We start from the raw sequence: 18,800 nt of genomic DNA, 5'->3' as shown, positions 1-18,800 counted from the left end.
GAAAGGACTTTTAGAACAGAGTGCTGGTAATTCAGGAATCAAGCTCAGTGACAAATGACAAATAGCACCTCACAAAATTAAACAAACAAAACAAAATGAAACACAACAAACAAAAAGCTGTAAGGCAAATAACACCATCATTTTAATAAAAAGAAAGCTTGCATAAGGAAGAAATATTTATTAATTGTGCATCTATTAGAGAGTTGTTATCTAGAAAATACAAAAAGTACCCTACAAAACCTAAGCATTGAGAAAACAACTCAACCAAAAATTTGGATATATAACTAGAGATTTCCCAAATGAAAAAAAATACAAAACCAGAGATTTTTAAAAATCATTATTTAAGTTATTTATTTATTTATATCCTGATCACAGCCTCTTCTTCTTCCTCTCCTCCCAGTCCTTCCCTCTTTCCAGGTAGGAGCGAGGAATCCAAAGGCAGGCAATGTAGTCAGAGACATCCCCTGCACCTGCTTTAGGAATTCCATATGAAGACCCAGCTGCACAACTGTTTCATATGGATAGAGGGCCTAGGTCCATTCCATGCATGCTCTCTAGTTGGCAGTTCAGTGTCTATGAGGCCCTATGGGTCCAGGTTAGTTGGCTTTTTAGGTTTTCTTGTGATGTTCTCAACCTCTCTAGCTCCTTCACTCCTTCTTCCTCCTCTTTCACAGTATTACCCAAGCTCAGATTAATGTTTGGATGTGGGTCTCTGCATCAGTTTCCATAAGCTTCTGGGTGAATGCTCTCTGGTGACAGTTATGTTATGCTCCTGTATGCCAGTAGAGTAGAATGTCCTTAAAAGTGTTAGTGTTGGGCCCCCTCTCATGGCTTGGCTCTCAATCTGGGCCATTCATTAGTTGGCCCTTCTCTTAAGTTGTTCTCCATCTTTTACCACTGCAAATCCTGTAGCAGGGCAAATTGTGGGTCTAAGCGTTTGTTGCAGGGTTGGTGTCCCGGTCCTTCCATTGAAAGTCTCCTGGTAAACCACAGTGATCCTTGGAAGTTTCCATTGTCCAAGGTTTCTAGCTTGTCCAAGAGATACCGCCTCCAATCCAGTTGTCTCTCCCAATAGTTACTCCATTTGGTCCTCCCCTGTATCTCATCTCTTTTATTCTTATCCCCATCTCCTAAATTAATCTCAAGTAATATTAACATAGTAAAAATGGCCATCCTACTAAAAGCAATCTACAGATTCAACACAATTCCCACAAAATGTCAACACAGTTCTTTACAGACCTTAAGAAAATATTCAGTTTCATATGGTAAAACAAAGAAAAAATCATTATTTCTAAAACGATCCTGTATAATAAAAGAGCATCTGGATATATTACTATCTCTAGTTTGAAGCTATGCTACCAAACAATCGTAATAAAAACCACATGGTGCTGGGCATAAAAGCAGACAGGTTGATCAGTGCAATCAAATCAGAGACACATAAGTAAATGCACACATTTATTGACACTTGATTTATGAGAAAGTCACCAAAATCCTAAAATGGCAAAAACAAAGCATCTTTGACAAATGGTGCTAGTGTAACTGTATATCAACATGTAGAAGAATACAAATTGAGCCATATTTATTACCGTGCAAAAAAACCTCAAGTCTACGTGGATCAAAGACCTCAAAATATAGTCAGATACTCTAAATCTGATAAAAGAGAAAGCAGGCCATATCCTTGAGTGAATTGGCCCAGGAGACAATTTCCTGAACAGAATGCCTATAGTGTGGGTACTAAGATCAACAAGTAATAAATGGTACCTTATGAAATAGAAAGTCTCCTATAATGCAAAGGACATCATCAAAAGATGTAAGCCTACTGATTGGAAAAGGATTTTCACAAACTCCACATCCGACAGAGGGATATATGTTTTTTAAAACAATGTTCAACATCCTTAGTCATCAGAAAAATGTAAATTAAAACTACTTTGAGGGGCTGGAGAGATTGCTCAATTGTTAAAAACATTGGATGTTCTTCGAGGATCTGTGTTTAAATTCCAGGACCCATATGGTGGCTTACAACCATTTGTGTGTCCAGTTCCAGGGAATCATAGTCCTCTTCTGGTCTCTATAGACACTGTTACATGTAAAATAAATTAATAAAAATTAAAATAACCTACTTTGAGATTTTATTAATCTTCTCCCATTCTACGGGGAAGATTCATCATACTGAAAATGCTGTGCAACCTGCCAAGGTAGTAACACAATCAATAGTCCTACCCATCTGGAAAGCCTATGAATTATAATAAGAAGTGTGGACATATATCTTCAGTAGTGCAATAATGACACCTTTATCTTGGAAGTAATCAATAGTCATATACATGTGTTTAAGGTCCACTCAAAACAGTAAAGAATTCATGCCTGGAACTGTAAACATAGCCAACTACTGTTGGCATAGTGTTCTTGTGGACTATGTACAGTTCACTCTTGTTCATTCAAATGTTGATTTCTCTACCCCACTTTCTGGATCAACCCAGATATTGTATTGAGATATTTATTCTAAGTATCTCTGGTTTCAAGTTTGTCTAAACATCCCACCATTTGTTCTCTGTGTTTCCCATGTAAACCAACTAATGAATGCTGAAAAATAACACAGAATAGAGTGGGGCACCTGGTTAGTGAGGAGAGGTGAAAAAGGAAGAAGGAGAGTATGGAGCCGTGAAAAGAATACCAGGAAGCACCAGAAGGAATGAGCTGGACCTAGGATATGAGTACAAAGCAAGTAACAAGTGGGAAATCAGAATGGGAGGAAACTGTACTAGCATGGAGGTTTAAGACAGAGTATTTATTGTGAAACATTGTGCCAAAGGTTAATAAATAGATCTGAGTGTCTCTGTGTGGTTATTTGGGTACAAAGCTGGTTAAGGAGTAACTGTTGGATTCATTAAAATAATGATTCAATAATAAATATTAATAATAATTCTACAAACTACCTATACCTGGTGAAGTTAATGACTCTAGAGAAGAATGTATTGCTTCGACTTTCTAGAACCAGTATAATCTGTGTTCTAAATAGTTATTCTTGGCACTCAGAGGAAGGGAAAGTAGGCTATTCAGATGGGACCTCATAGGCTATGTAAGGGAAGAGGTCTTCTTCTGTCACAGGTCTAGGGGAGGGGAATAGGGTGAAAGCAGGAGAGATGGGGAGAATGGGAATTTACAAGTAAGTGAATAACAATTGGGATGTAATCTGAATAAATTATTTTAAAAATAATATTAGAAAAGATACAATAAAAAAATAGTTCTCCTCATTCCCACAGACAATTGTAGCTCTTTTTTTATTAATTGAATTTTTAATTAATATTTTCATATTAATCTTCTTTCCAATTTAACATTTTTTATTTAGTTTTTATTTTTACTTAGCCCATTATAGTCATGGAGGGATGCATGGGGACATGCAGGTAGACATGATATTGAAGAGGTAGCTGAAGAATTCTACATCTAGAACTGCAGGCATCAGGAAGAGACAGTGAGCTAGTAGTTATACTTTGACCTCCTGAGATCTCAGAGCTTGCTCCCAGTGATACTCTCCTCCCAAAATGCCACACCTACTACAACAAAGCCACAGCTTCTAATAGTGCCACTTGCTATGACCTCTGGGTAGGTACAATTTTCATTAAAATTGCCACATCCATGCTGATTGCTGTTCTATATATGATAGCTAGGAAACAGAAATATTATAGGAATTGTCTATCAACTGACAAATAGGTAATAAAATATGATACACTTATAAAATGAAATATTATTCCACTGCTATGAAAAGTGAATTTTAAAAATGTGTTCAGTATTAGCTATTTCTCATAGTATTCCTTCCTTCATCCTGACTACTTTTCCCCATAACACCTAGTCATGTGGAAGCACACTACTCTAGAAGCCTCATAAAATATGTAGACACACACATATATATATAAAGTTTAAATGATGTTAACTTATAGTGGAGCAACAATATTCCTAACCCTCTTAGATATCAACAGACTAATACAATAAAAAGCTCATTGCCAGCAATGTATTACCTCATTTGGATTTTTTGGTCAGTGATTTTCTTCAGATCCTAAAACATTTCAATGCAGTTGGTTATCCTCCTGAACGTAAAGTGTAGAGCCATAATCCTGAAGATGCCACATATTTGAGTTACAGAACACATAAGAAATAAAGCTTGAATCTTACCCAGATGTGAGTGCTGTGAGTTATAACAGTGACATGACAGGCAACACATACACACTGATGCAATAAGGGCATTAATATCAAGTGCTGATATTGGGGACAATAACCTGTTACTATATGAGACATTTACCCTAGGAAGAACTTGCTATTATTACTCTGATAGTAAGACGTAGTTTTAAACTAAACTTGTAATGACTCATAATTATATGCATATATTTATGTACCTCTCTACTTCATCACAGATCTACCCCATTCCCCATATCTTTTATCTTGTGATTATCATTTAATTACATTTTCTGTCATTTTTCTCCATTGACGATCTCCAGTATAACCCATGGCATCTCTCCTTCTTCTTTTTTTTTTTTTTACTATTTTTAATGCTATTATTTACATGTATATGTAATTTGCATATATATTATACATGGAGAGAGAGAGTAGATCTTAAAAGAGGAACTAGAATAATCATATAAAGGAGAATTATAATGGAGGATAATAATTTTATAATTATAAGAAGCATAACATGGGGCAGGGATGGAAAGACAGGATAGAGAAGAATATATGGGAGAGATTTTTGAAAAGGACATATGAAACCTTATTATTATAGAAACTCTAAAATATATACACATGCATGTAGTAAAAAGGGTTTAAATCATGGTACCTTATAATGGGGACAGTTCTCTAATTAGACCCTTCATAATCGTAAATTAAAACCTTTGTACTGGGAATGAGCAATTCTTTACTGAGTTGTTGGCAAATGGAGACTGACAGGGCCCAAATAGTATAAGCTATTTTCAACCCTATGAGTCACAATTAAAATAGAATGCATAGACCATGAGTTCATTATAAAATTCAATTTGTTAAATTAGGTTACAGTGTAGGATATAGGGAATCAGGGAATCCACCAATTTCTCAATCATTGGTTCTGGATGGTGTTGCAGTCCCATTCCACTATGGAAGATTTGAAAGTTCCATGGAAAGTTACTGATGATACTCACTCCACTTTAGAAAAGCCAAAGATGTTTGAGCATATCATCAGAGGATGGTGGAAGCATAAGTGATAGACATCCTTTCTCAGGAAAAAGCAATGTCCAGCATGTGACAACGTTTATTCTTTAGACTTTGAAAGCAACACCCTCAGTGAGGGCAGATCTTCTTCCCACTTAAATGCACTGGTTGTATTTATTGTTTCTAGAAATTTGGTCTAAAAGTAGCAGTAAAGGACAGAGGAAAACCACTCAGACAATGGTTAGAAAACAAAATAAAGAAACAAGATGGCATCATGGTCTCATTTTTTCCCCAAGAGCATGTCTGCAAGGATCACCCACTAGTACTCACTTCTCCAAGGTTTCAGTGCTCTTCAATATTACTATACTAGGGATGAAATAAAAACCAAAGCAACAGCAGTGGGCATGTTCTTACATATATTTTAAGCTGTAGACTCTTCATCTATCATCTAGTCTTCTTAGAACAACTGAAGGATCCGCAGTTCAAATCTAAGATTTGTTGGTTTCACCTCTATCGCATTCTTTATCCTGTTTACTGTAAATAGAGGTTAGAATATAGAATACATCATTATCTTTCAAGTTCTCTTACTGCAAGCCATAATAAGTTGAGTAGTACAATAAATAGATTATTTATCTCCATTAAAAACATAATCTCTGTTTTGAGGTCGTATCAACTATTGATATTCATTGACTATGTCAGGAATAGAGAACTACCTATTGGTGTCCATGGAATCTTGTTTCCAGGACCCTGTTGCTGCACTTCCTTCAGTCACAGGGAATGACCTAAACAACACCTATTCATTCTTCTAACATCCCAGAGTATAAAATGCATGATCTGATTAAAGTTTTTGCTGGGCAACCAATGAGATTATTGAGCTTCCTAATAGAGCCTAGGTAAGGGGCTACATAGAAGGATGTGGTTACTCCACCTCTCCCATCAACAGGCTGTACTTGAAAAGCTTTTACCCAGCAGAGATGAGGCTTCCCTTTAGCTTCATAGATGGAATCTCTCTCAGTTTATATACTCTAGCTGCGTGCAATTAAGGAATAGTTGCCACAACATGTGATAAGAAACCTCTAGATATTTGATGAGAATCTTATGAGTAACCAAGCTTTGCTAGGAAAATTCCTTTGCACTGGGGTACAGTTAAACTTCTTAAGATGGCCATCCCTTGGGTTAGACATTAATTACTCCAAACTCCTACGAATAGAAAAGCTTCTTCAATGTTGAAATACTTTATATAAAATAATACAGAATTTGTTTATATCCAGTAATCATTCTCCTATACACTTCGTTAGTTCAATCATCTCAAAGTTTCTTATAATACATAATATAATTTAAATGTTAAGCTGGTGTTCTATATTTTTTCTTATTCATTCTTCTTTTATATAATATACTCAAAACTGCATCCTCTGTTCCTTTGATGGTCAATGAACTTATTTAGGGATTGTTACCAACTTAAACATATGTTCTCATTAATGGTGAATTTTGTACATGTTTTAATATATTTGTTCTTTTTCTTCAAGTCTTCCCAGATCTACCATTTTATCTCTACCCTAATAATTCTGTGTCATTTGCCTTTACATTCAAGACCAATTTGTTCTTCCTGAATATTTCTTGTTGTGTGTCTTTCCACTAAAGCATGAACAACTTATTAGTAGCTATCCTCTTCAAGAAAATTGACCTTCCTTATCACAGCAGCCAACCATTGTCAATATCTCTTCTTGTATGCATGGGCATTCATGGTAACCTCTTCTCTGCATGCCAGGATTCAATCTGGCTTGGGTTTTCACAGGTCTTATGAATCATGATCTATCTGTGAGTTGCTATTTGTAGCTGCCTTGCTGTACTCAGAAGACACTGTTTCCTTGTAGTAATCTTTTGTTTCTGGGTTGTAAAATCTCTCCATCCACTTTTGTTAATAATCTGTGAGCCTTTGGAAGAGATGATGTGGTATATATTTTCTCTTTATGGCTGAGCATTATGTAAGATGAATTCTCTATCTCTGCTTATTTTATTGACAAGACAAATGTTCTCATATGTTCAGTATAGGTACACCATATAAAAATATGTTGATCTTCAGTTGCTTCAATTTGCGGAGATATAGTATGTAGATTTAGAAGCCAAAGTTTGATTTTACATTCTGTCAGTTAAATATTCATTAATTTACAGTTATAATATACTTTTATATTAGTATTTCACTAATTTAATTTTCATATTTCTTATATATTAACACTTTCATCTTTCCTTATTTCCACCTAAGGAAAATATTTCTCAAATGATTTCATTAATTCAATTCTATTTGTATATTTTAAAATATTTGACTACTTTTTTCTCTCATGAGAAACTATTTGGAATGGGTAACATTATGAGATTTAAACACCTTTATTCTCAGAATTTCACACAGTGTTACTTTTTCTTCAACATTTATTGACATGCCTCAACTATTTAATATTCATTTAGAATATTCTAATAAGGAAAACAATTAAATTTATTATAACATTATAATTACTGTCTGAATACAAGATGCACTGGGGAATACCATATACCTGAAGACACAATGACTGACACTATATAAAAAACAAAACTTTGCTGTGGAAATTTATGACATCTCTAAGTTAAAATCCATTACCTTATATTCCTTGGTTGAACAAAATTAGAAATCAGTAAACTTACTCCACAAATATAGAGAAAGAGTAATGAATGCCAAGGAGAATTAAATCATTCATTTTCATTTCATAAACTATATATGAGTGGGACAAAATGATCTATGTGGAAAATAACATAATCAAAATATATTTGAATCAGCAACCTTTGTAATTTTGGAATGTTCCAAAACTGTCAACAGAAAAATTGATTTATTCATTGAAGCATAAGGTCAGAAAGTCTGAGAAACCCAGAATTATGTGTGCTGTTAGCAAGAGAACAAAAAATCTGCTATTTAAAACTGTCTCCAATTTTATTTTATTATCTATGTGTATGTATTTGACTGCATATATGTCTGTGAACCACATGGTATCCACAGAAGTCAGAAGAAGACTTCAGATCCCCTGGAATGGGTATGACAGACAGTTATGAGGTGCCATGTGTATTGTGGGTATCAAACTCATGTCCTCTGGCAGTGCAGCCAGTACTCATAACCACAGACCCATCTTTCCTCTTTTTTAATGTAAATTTGAGGTAGAAACAAATGTATTCAAGCAGAATAAAGCTGCAACTTGATGTTTAAAATACTAATATATAATGTAAAGTAACAGAGTCTGAATTAATATATCTTCTCTGTAGAGACTGAATGAACCTTGGCTAATAATAAACTACAAAGCAGGACACTGAAGACAAGAAAAGGCCTTTTTTTGTCTCAATGTAGTGACACTTCTTGTTTACTTACACATTGGTGTTTCAATAATAGAGGTGTTGTAAAACCGAAAAATATCACCAGAAATCCTATCACTATTGCCATATCCATCATCCAGCTATTGTACAAGGAAAACAAGTGATCTGAAATAGAAACTAAGAAAATTTAACAATTAGAAAATTAGTGAGGATGTGCGCTAGACAAAGAGAAGATAAATATCATTTAATATTATTTAACTAACTCTTAGTATGCCTTAGAGCTGAATGTAGTGATACAATGTGTAATCGACTGAGGCTGAGATAGTAGATTGAGTCCAGCCTCTGTTACATAATGTTACTCTGTAACAAAAAAGAAAGAACAGGAATGAAAGAAGGAAGGATGGAAGAAAGGAACAGAGGGAGGGAGGAATGAAACAAGAAAAGGGAAGAGAAAGATGAAAAAAACAAAGCGAAAAATAAAAATAATTTAGCCTATAGAGACATTGTTTTGCTACTTTTAATAGGCTGATTCAACCAATTCTTACAACTTTATAAAATAGATATTTCAAAGTCTTTTGTTATTATACTCTATGACTGACTTTGATTTGATGCTGTAATAGAATCAAAATTTGGGGAAATTTTGGAATATTTTGATAGTATGTTGTATTTAAGAGATATGCTAAACTTTGCAGGCCATGCTGTAGTAACTCATAAGAACTGACCTAAAAAAATATCCATACCTACTCTTTGGAAATTTAAAACATGTTGTATTATATGGGATAAAGAGTTTTCTGGTGTAATTAAAGACATAAACCCTAAAATAAAAGGGGTTTCTATGATTATTTCATGGACCAAACCTAATAACAAAACTTTTAACAACAGAGATATTTACTAGCTGGAATAAGAATGAATAAGACACAGAGTGATCAAAGACTAAAAAACACCATACTATTGTTGGCCATGTCTTATGGGAATCATGTGATATAATTCAACCCCATCTCCATATAAAGTTAGCAAGAAAACAAAGCTCCACATAAACACAGTTGCAAGGAACTAAAATGGTCTAGCAATATAAACAAACTTGGGAATGCATAAACGAAGCTCTGACTAACAATATTATTGTATAATCTTCACAATTAGAAATTATATAAAGGAAGTACATTAGTTCTCCTAGGTTTTTTGCAAAACTGCATGGTTAATAAAGTGAAACTCATTTAAGGATTTTGACTCACAGATTTATAAGAACAAATACATCTTGATTTAAGTCACTAAATTTAAGGTAATTTGCTGTGTTTATCAGAAAATATGTACCACAGAATGGACACAATGAATTCTAGTAGTGTTTTTCCCCAAGCAAGAACATATGAATAGCCTGGCATTTGTTTCACATTTACTTTTAAGACAGCCTTGTGAGCTACAAAAGGACATTTATAACTGGTGAAATGATTTCTGAAGAAAATGAAAAGTTCATTACAAAGTAGTTATAAAACCTGGAATCTTTGACTGAAGGGGATAATGAAGAAAGCCAAAAAGCAATAGGGATCATAAACAACAGAAAAGTTTTGGTCAAACAGAGTAACCAATTCTTAAACTAAAAAGATAGAGATTATCTGGAATTAGTCAGACAGAAGAATAAAAATAAAATAAAGAAAGAGAATTTCAGACAAAATTTTCTTATGAACATTGGTATAAAACATACTAAATAAAATACTCCAAAACCAAATTCCAGAACACATAAAAACATCTACCACTATGATCAGTTTTTAAAGTTCATCCTAGAAATGCAGGGATGCATCAATATACAAAAATTCATCAATGTAATCCAACATGTAAGCAAGTTAAGTAAAAACACACCTGATCATCTCATTAGAAGCTGAAAAAGGTTTTTGACAAAATCCAGCACCCCTTTATAATATAAGTCTTGGAGAGATCAGAGATAAAAGGCAAATACTTAAACACAACATAGGTAGTATACAAGCCTATAGCCAACATCAAACTAAATGGAGAGAAGTTTAAAGCAATTCCACTAAAATTAGGGAAAAGACAGGCTGCTGGTTCTTTCAGTATCTTCTCAATATAGTACTTGAAGTTCTAAGCAGAACAATAAGACAACTAAATGATATCAAAAGGATTGAAATTGGAAAAGAGCAAGTCAAAGTATTGCTATTTGCAGGTAATATGATAGCATACATAAAAGGCCCTCAAAATTCTAAAAGAGAATTCCTACAGATGATGAGCACCTTTAGTAAAGTGGCTGGATACAAAATTAGCTTAAAAATCAGTAGCCCTCCTTTCTACAAATGATAAACTGGCTAAGAAAAAAATTAGGAAAACAAGACCCTTCAAAACAGCTACAGCAAATATAAAATATCTTGGTATAATTCTAACTGAGCAAGTGAGAGAACTGTATGACAATAACTTCAAGTTTCTGAAGAAAGAAACTGAAGAAGATATCAGAAAATAGAAAGATCTTGCATGCTCATGGATCAGTAGGATTAATGTAGCAAAACTGTCCATCTTACTAAGAACAATCTACAGATTAAACACAAATCTCACCAAAATTCCAAGGCAATTCTTTACAAACCATGAAATAACAATTCAAATCTAAATGGAAAAATAAAAAACCTCAAAACAATATAGTACAATAAAATAACTTCTGGAGGCATTGCCATTCCTGATTTCAAGTTGTACTACATAGCAATAATATTTTTAAAAAAGACATTGTATTGGAATAATAACAGACAGGCTGATCAATGGCATTGAATTGAAGGGCCAGTTAGTAGACCTATCTACCTAAGGACAGTTGATTTTTGACAAAAAGACAAAACCATGCAGTGGCAAAAATAAGCATCTTCAACAAATGCTGCTGATGTAACTGTATGTGTGCAAATAGATCCATGTCTAGCTCCCTGCACAAAACCCAAGTCCAAGTGGATCAAAGACCCTCAACATAAAACTGGATATGTAAACCTGATAGAAGAGAAAGTGGGGACTTGCTTTGAATGAGTTGGCACAGGAGACTACTTCCTCAACAGAGCACCAGTAGCTCAGGCACTAAGATCAACAATTAACAAATGCAACCAACCTCATGAAACTGAAAGGGAAAGGATACCTTCAAAAGAACAAAACAGCAGCCTACAGAATTAAAAAAGATCTTCACCAACCCAATATCTGAGAAAGTGATAATATCCAAAATGTACAAAGAACTCAAGAAACTAGACAACAACAAACTAAAGAACCTAGTTTAAATAATGTAGTATAAATCTAACCGAATTCTTGACAGAGAAATCTCAGATAGCCATGCAGGACTTAAGGGAATGTTTAACATCCTTAGCCACCAGGAAAATGCAAATAAAAATGACTCTGAGATTTCATCTTACAACTGTCAGAATGGCTAAGATAAAAAACTCAAGCAACAGCTTATGCAGGATGTAGAGCAAGAGGAACAATTCCCCATTTCTAGTGTGAGTGAAAACTTATAAGTCCACTATGGAATTCAATGTGGTGGTTTCCCAGAAAATTGGGAACTGTGCTACCTCAAGACCCAGCAATACCACTCCTGTACATACAGTCATGTTAGTTTTATTATGTCCATCACAAACTAAACTCCAAAACAGGTATCATATTTCACATTTAATATATCCACGGAAGCACTTCAAAGTTTGAAAAGCCTCATGAAATTTCATATAATCAAAATATTATTGGATTAAATATATTTTCTCTGTAGACATTAAAATACAACTCGTAAAATCATCTATATTCAAATAAATATATTGACCATTAAATGATGAAAAATATTCAAAGTAAATGAGGGTTGATTCAACGGTATTTTCTGAATCTCTTTTTGCTTATTGCATAAGTAGAAGAATCTCATCACCAATACAGCTAAAAACACTGGCAGTTCTAGTTGTTGCTTCCCACAGCACTCTTTTAGAATATGATATTTTGAGTTCACCCCAAACCACAGACTTTAATAGTGATGGTGAAAGTTTTACATAAATAAAAAACACCACAGAGAGACAAACATCCAGGAAAACAAGAGAATGCAAGATATGCTGTCATCATTAACACTATTTACCTCTGTTCCGTAATTGCAGATACCGATTAACAATTATTCCAGAGAAAACTAAGAAGCACAGAAATTGCATGACTGGTATGATTAATTTCGAGAAATGTGATCTGCATCTAGATTTATGTCCTAGAAAAGAGAAAGTTATAATTAACAAAATGAGTTTAGCAGTATGAGACAGCATCCTAAAGAAAAATAACATGAAAATGTGACCATGATGGTTCCACTCCTACTCATATCTTAAGTAGAATGGAAGCATCAGGCTTAATTTGCAACTAGGACATCTCTAGATGGATTCTAAGACTAACAGAACTAAGAGAACTTTCCTTTCTGACCCCAACAATCTAACGTAGCACAAAATCAGTGGCTGGAGAGACTGGAGACACCTCAGGCCACAGAAGGTTCTTTTCAGATTCAATCTTGGCCAAGAGTATCTATGAGAACAATGTTTGCTGAAGTAAGGGAACTGAGTTGGATCCATGAATTCAGAAAATAAAAGTGGTTGGCTCCTTCAACACTGCATGAAACACACTCTACCCTGCTAAGGAAGGGTCATCTACTAAGACCTGCTCAGGGGCTCACTTCTTGGGCTGAAAAGGCACTACACAAGTGTTTCTCCATAGATTACCAAATATATAAACATAGACTAGTTAATTGTCATATCACCTTCTAGAAAAGAATGAATGAGATTTTTTGAAGTAACTAGAAATATATTTCAGAAAAGACAGCACAGTTTTGAGTTTAGTGTCTGAAAGACAGGGAATCAGATTGTGTTGTGTTGTGTGTGTGTGTGTGTGTGTGTGTGTGTGTGTGTTTGTGTGTGTTTGTGTGCTCAGAATCGAATCATCACTGAATATGTTATATCTACCATGGAATAGATTATTTCAATTAGAAAGTGTCCTCAACAGTCTAGATGATTACGTGAAGAAACTTGAAACCAAGAAGTGAATGTTATAACAGATTAATATGTCATGAAATTTGGAGCCAAATATATCTGTAGGCCAATCTTGGCTGTGTCATTTATAACCTGTGTAATATAATATGCCCTCACGCCTTATAAGATGACAGTAACAGAATTACCTTTCAATAATTTTTTAGATAAACTCCATAAAATTATTATCACTATTCTTGGCATAAGAAAAGTCTCATCAATGTGTTTTATGCATTAGGAGGTTATGTATTAAGTAAACTAATAGAACGAATGGATTGTAACTACTTCTTTGAGTCATATGATCTTTAATCAGTGGTAAATTGCAGCCTTCTTCCATCACTTTGAACTCAGGCTTCTTAGTGAATGATCTAGTCACTATCCTCTACCTACCTTACTGTTTACTCAGCCTCTGCATTAGTAAATAAAAATTTTGTTTGGTCGTTGAGGTTAGAAAAAGCTGTTATTTTTGTTTAATTTTATGTTTGTAGATGTTTTGCCCATGTGTACGCCTGTGCATCACTTGTATGCATGGTGCTTATAGAGGTGAGGAAAGGGTATTGGATCTCCAGAAACTGAAATTAAAGACAGTTGTGAGTCACCATGTGGGTGCTGGGTATGGAATCCAGGTTCTCTAGAAGAACAGACAGTGTTCTTAACCATTGAGTCATCATCTCATCTCTAAAGTTTGTACTTATAAATTACTACTGTTCTTTTTATCCTGGATCCCTATATAATTACAATAAGATATATACATTTAGTTTACCCATAGCATGAGAGAGAAGGATTCCGTTCTAATGGAGTTATTGATTTCTATAAGTACCTTTTTTGCGTTAATTTGTTCAGGATTATTACTGAAGGAACTGCAATATAAAAATAATTGAGTGGGTAAAGAGATGGCTCAGTAGGTAAGTATTTTCTGTGCAAGCATGATTACCTGAGTTCAAATACCAGCACCTCCATTAAAAAATTAATACTGGTTGTGTTTGCATATGCACCTATAACTCTAAAGCTGTGTGGTAGAAAAAAGTAGATCCTTTTTGCTTTATTGCTGACAGCCTAGCTCTGGGTTCAGTGACACATGTTCTCTTCAAGAATAAAATTGAGAGTAATAGAGTTAAAAAAAAATCAAAGTTAATGGCCTGTGAGAGCTGAAGTACAAGTCTAAGCACTTGGGCAAACATACATCCACACACTCAGACTACAAAACTGTATTTGTTGTGAATTTGTGATCACATTAAATCTACCCTAGAGAAAGACTAATATGTGTTAACCACTCAGCAGTTTGAGGTGACAGAGTGACTCTATGTTACTATGATGGAAATGATTACTTCTTAAGAGAAGAAAGATTTATTTTAATATACGGTGTTTCAATTCGTGCTCATTTTAGATTTAAGTGTGTTCTGTTTAAGGGATATAGAATTCAACTTTGGATGGGAAAAAGGAAGTAATCATGGTGACCTTCATCCCTAAAACCAAAAGTGCCTTGGGATCTCAGAGTCAAGTGGTATAAAATTCAGCAACTGTAAATTAAGAAACAAGCTGTGTGTGGATGTGAGAATAAATGTATTTTAGATTTAACTAAAAACTCTAAATGTGACTTAGGCACAAAGGTAAGAAACAATTCATGCAAGATTCTATCACTCTTGGATCAGTTACCTTTTTTCATAGAAAAAAAATTTAAAAGGTCAAACAAATATAAAATAATAGATATTTCAAGAAAAATCAAAATTAAACATGTTATGTCCTTCCCATAAAATAGGTCACCTGAAAAAGAGAAGAGAACATCTTTAAAATACACATGGCAAAGAGCCCCACCAGCCCAGGGTAAGAGGCTGACATGACAGCCGGTTTCCCCTTTAGGTTTGGCAGCAGTCCTATCCTTATGCCTCTTTCTCTTCCTTCCTGTCTTCCTCCCATTCCATCTATCTCCCACCATCCCTTCCTTTCTTCCCTTTTCTCTCTCTCTTCTCCATTCTTCCTTTCTTTTGTCATTTGTTTCCTCCTTCCTATTTCCCTCCTTCCCAAACTTCCTCCCTTCTTCCTTCCTTCATTTTCTTTATTCTTCCTTCTTCTTTCTTCCTTCCTCCCTTCATATCTTGCTCACTTTCTGTATCGGGTTCTATACTACACACTGGCAGACCTGATTTGTGGGCAACTACAAAGAGAGTCAGAACATTAAGTGCATCTTGGAGATAGAATTCCCTCCTCTAACTTCTTCCAGTTCAATACCCCTCCACACCATACTCAATTTTCTGTCACCGCCCCCCCCCACTCTTTTTAAAATAAATCCATCAAGTCTAATTGTACTGCTTATGTAATCCTGGATATGTGGACTTCCTCTGGAGCATTAGTGGACTATCAGGAGTAACATCCTTAAAAATCTAACTGTCCCTTCTCAACAACTATCTACCATTGAGTTCCTCAGGTAGGATAATCTGCCCCTCTCTTTGCTTTTAATTAATTAATTAATTTATTTATTTATTTATTTTTAGTGTGTGTTTTTTGGGTCTTGAACTTGTGCTTGTCTTGCACATGCAGTCACAGCCACTGTGAGCTCAGGTGGCAACTGAAATTTGTATAGCAAGGTTTTCATTCACGATGCTGATCAGCTTTATTTCAGGTATGCTCATTCCAGAATGTTACCTCTATCAGCTAAAAATTCATCTTTCCTGATTCGTTTCTAAGACCTTAAAATTATTTTTTCTTATTCAAAATTTTCATTTCATCACACCTTTAGCATATCAGCATATCCCTTCATCTATATTTTAAAAGTACTTGTAGTATCTTACTTTCTATTTGAGGCATTTCTTATTTTGTAACCCAAGTTTAACACAAACTCTCTCTTTCTGCCTCAGCCTTTCAAGTGCCATCCTGCCCAATTTCTGATTTCTATTCATTACTATGAACTTTTCTGATATTACAGAAACAATTTCTATAGAGGCCTATTTAGTCACAGCAACAGTTATTTTATTCAGATACTCTCCTAATCCTCCAAAGCAGTACAGAATTTTTAAACCTTTGGTTAATAAAGAAAATATTGCATGAGGTGGTGTTTAATGGTGTAATCATTCCTCTTCACCTAACACAGTCTTTTAATATGTAAAACTTAATTTTTGAATATGGGTGTTAGCTAAGGATAGTTTTGTTACATAATCTAACCTTTTCCTGATTTTTTTATTCATCCATCATGTCTTAGAGGAGTAAACAATGAACAAGTAATCACTCAATCTGCATTTTACATATACATTTTCCTTACTGCTGTTTTTACTGACTGAACTCTTTTTTGATATGTATTGCACTGTCATAACAATGTGAATGTTGAATTGTAGGAATTTAAAAATGCCAGTTATATCACATATTTCTACCATGTGGCAGTAATCAATATATCCTAATGACGTGATTCATAAAATACTCATATAATATGGTTATATGTTTTTCTAAGATGAGAATATGGTTTAAAATGATCAATATCATGTTTTATGTTACTGACCTAGCATGTTTTTAACATTATATATAAATATAATTAGGTCTAATGAGATAATATTATATGTCTCTAAAGCTCTAAGAGATGCATAATTACAAATTTACACTGTTCAGTTTTCTTCTAATATCCTACACTTATCATTTGTCTTACTAAAACCAGTATCAATGATAAAGAGGAAAAATCAAAGGATGTACTTCAAAGCATTAAGTCCTTTAACACTAATTAGTTCACCACTTTATTCTTGTACTTTCAAGTTGGCCATTAAGCCCTCCTGACTGGGTACTCACTTGTTATGATGAGATTTGTTTGCTTTTCTTCTCCTGTTTGAGGGTTAAAAACACAGCATGTGATATTTTCCTGTGTTTTCTGGCTCCTGAGGAGAAGAGTCATCTTCATGTAGAAAAATCTATCTTCATCCTGTGAGTATGATATTGAAGAATATGGAACTACATTCCAATTGCTGTCTCTCCACTCCATTTGGGGCCGTGGGAACCACCCTTCTGAAGAGCACTCCACAATGAAACCATCATATCCAGGACTCTGAACATGGATTTGCGTTTTCAATGCAAATGCTGGTGGAAACAACAGGGAGATAAATATATCATGATTATATAGGGAGCTTGAGTTGACAGGAATGAGTCCAATAGCACACATGAATTGACTTCCATATTTGGTTTTCAAGTTAAACAGATTAATTGCTATGTGTTGTCTATTCTCTACCTAGTTTATTTTTTAGTTAGATGTGTGACTTTTACTGATTATTTGGATATTTAAAAATGGGAAATATAAAAATTTCCATAACAAACCACCAAGATAATATCCATGAATTTCAGTATACTGGGCACAAGGACACAGGTATTTTATGTTCTATAAGCTAATTACCCACCACACTGAGATTTATGAAACCCACATCATTGAAGCTACTATCATTAAATGAGCACTGGTAAGGTCCATCGTCTGAAATGCTAATATTATGGATTCTGAGGGCTACTTTGCCCTTCCCAATGTCCTACTTCATAAACTCTGTGCGATTTACATATTCAGGAGCAGCTTCTCCATTCATTCCATGACCACCTCTGTATTGACAAACAAGCTTGGAGTTGTCACCCCTGAACCACCATGTACTCCACACTGTGTGGTGGGGACATTTGGCAGCTGAGCTCAGCCTGGCCTCCTACTCTAGCCACCAAGTGTCCAGTGGGAGTAGTTACCATCAGTTTCTCTGTGGAAAAAAATTGGAAATCAAAACACACCTTAAATGAATGAGATTTTGATGTCATACCCTGATAAGAGGAAGATACCAAATCATACCCATAAAGCATAGCTGGTATAAATATTTAACTCTTATCATATTCCTTTTTATCTTTCAATATTTTTGAAAGCCAACAGTAGCTTATTCTTATTAGAATAGATTGTAGTGAGGTTGGAAGCCCCAACAATCTGTCTTGCTACTTAAGAATTGTATGAAAGAATCTGTCTGGTGTAAGTATTTTGTAATTCTGGAATTTATAGAGGCTGTTTATCAGTTATTGTGACAAAATGCCTAAGAAAAGTAATCTTAATGCAAAAATACTATTTTGACTTATTCTGGCAGATGCTTCATATAATTGCAGATCGAGTAAACTGCCTCACATCCCTCTTGAGATAGAATGTCAACTTGTGAAGCCCAGTTGCTCATTACCAGGAAGCATGAAGGCTACAAAGGACAATGAAAAGTTCTTTCCAAAGCATTCTCTCAATTGTCTAATTTCTCCAACTATGAACTACTTCCTCCTTCACTGCTGGAATCCTGATGACAAAGAGTAGAATTATCC

The 18,800-nt window shown here is 34.6% G+C and overlaps 1 protein-coding gene and 1 long non-coding RNA gene across 3 annotated transcripts in view; both read right to left on the bottom strand.

Moving 5' to 3' along the window:
• The window catches only part of LOC311598964 (selection and upkeep of intraepithelial T-cells protein 2-like), a 332,195-nt gene that overhangs the window by 132,627 nt on the left and 180,768 nt on the right, over positions 1–18,800 (bottom strand). The gene's annotated exons all lie outside the window — the stretch shown is intronic.
• Positions 119–13,346, bottom strand: LOC311598969. Its single transcript, XR_014779726.1, has 3 exons — positions 12,581–13,346; positions 8,558–8,679; positions 119–5,703 (listed from the first exon to the last, which is right to left on the bottom strand). It is a non-coding gene; the product is annotated as an uncharacterized lncRNA (long non-coding RNA).

Source organism: Acomys minous (genome assembly GCF_964271855.1).
Source record: "Acomys minous genome assembly, chromosome: 6".
Taxonomy (NCBI): Eukaryota; Metazoa; Chordata; class Mammalia; order Rodentia; family Muridae; genus Acomys; species Acomys minous.
The sequence above is the reverse complement of the archived record's forward strand: the minus strand, read 5'-3'. Positions and strand labels throughout refer to the sequence as shown.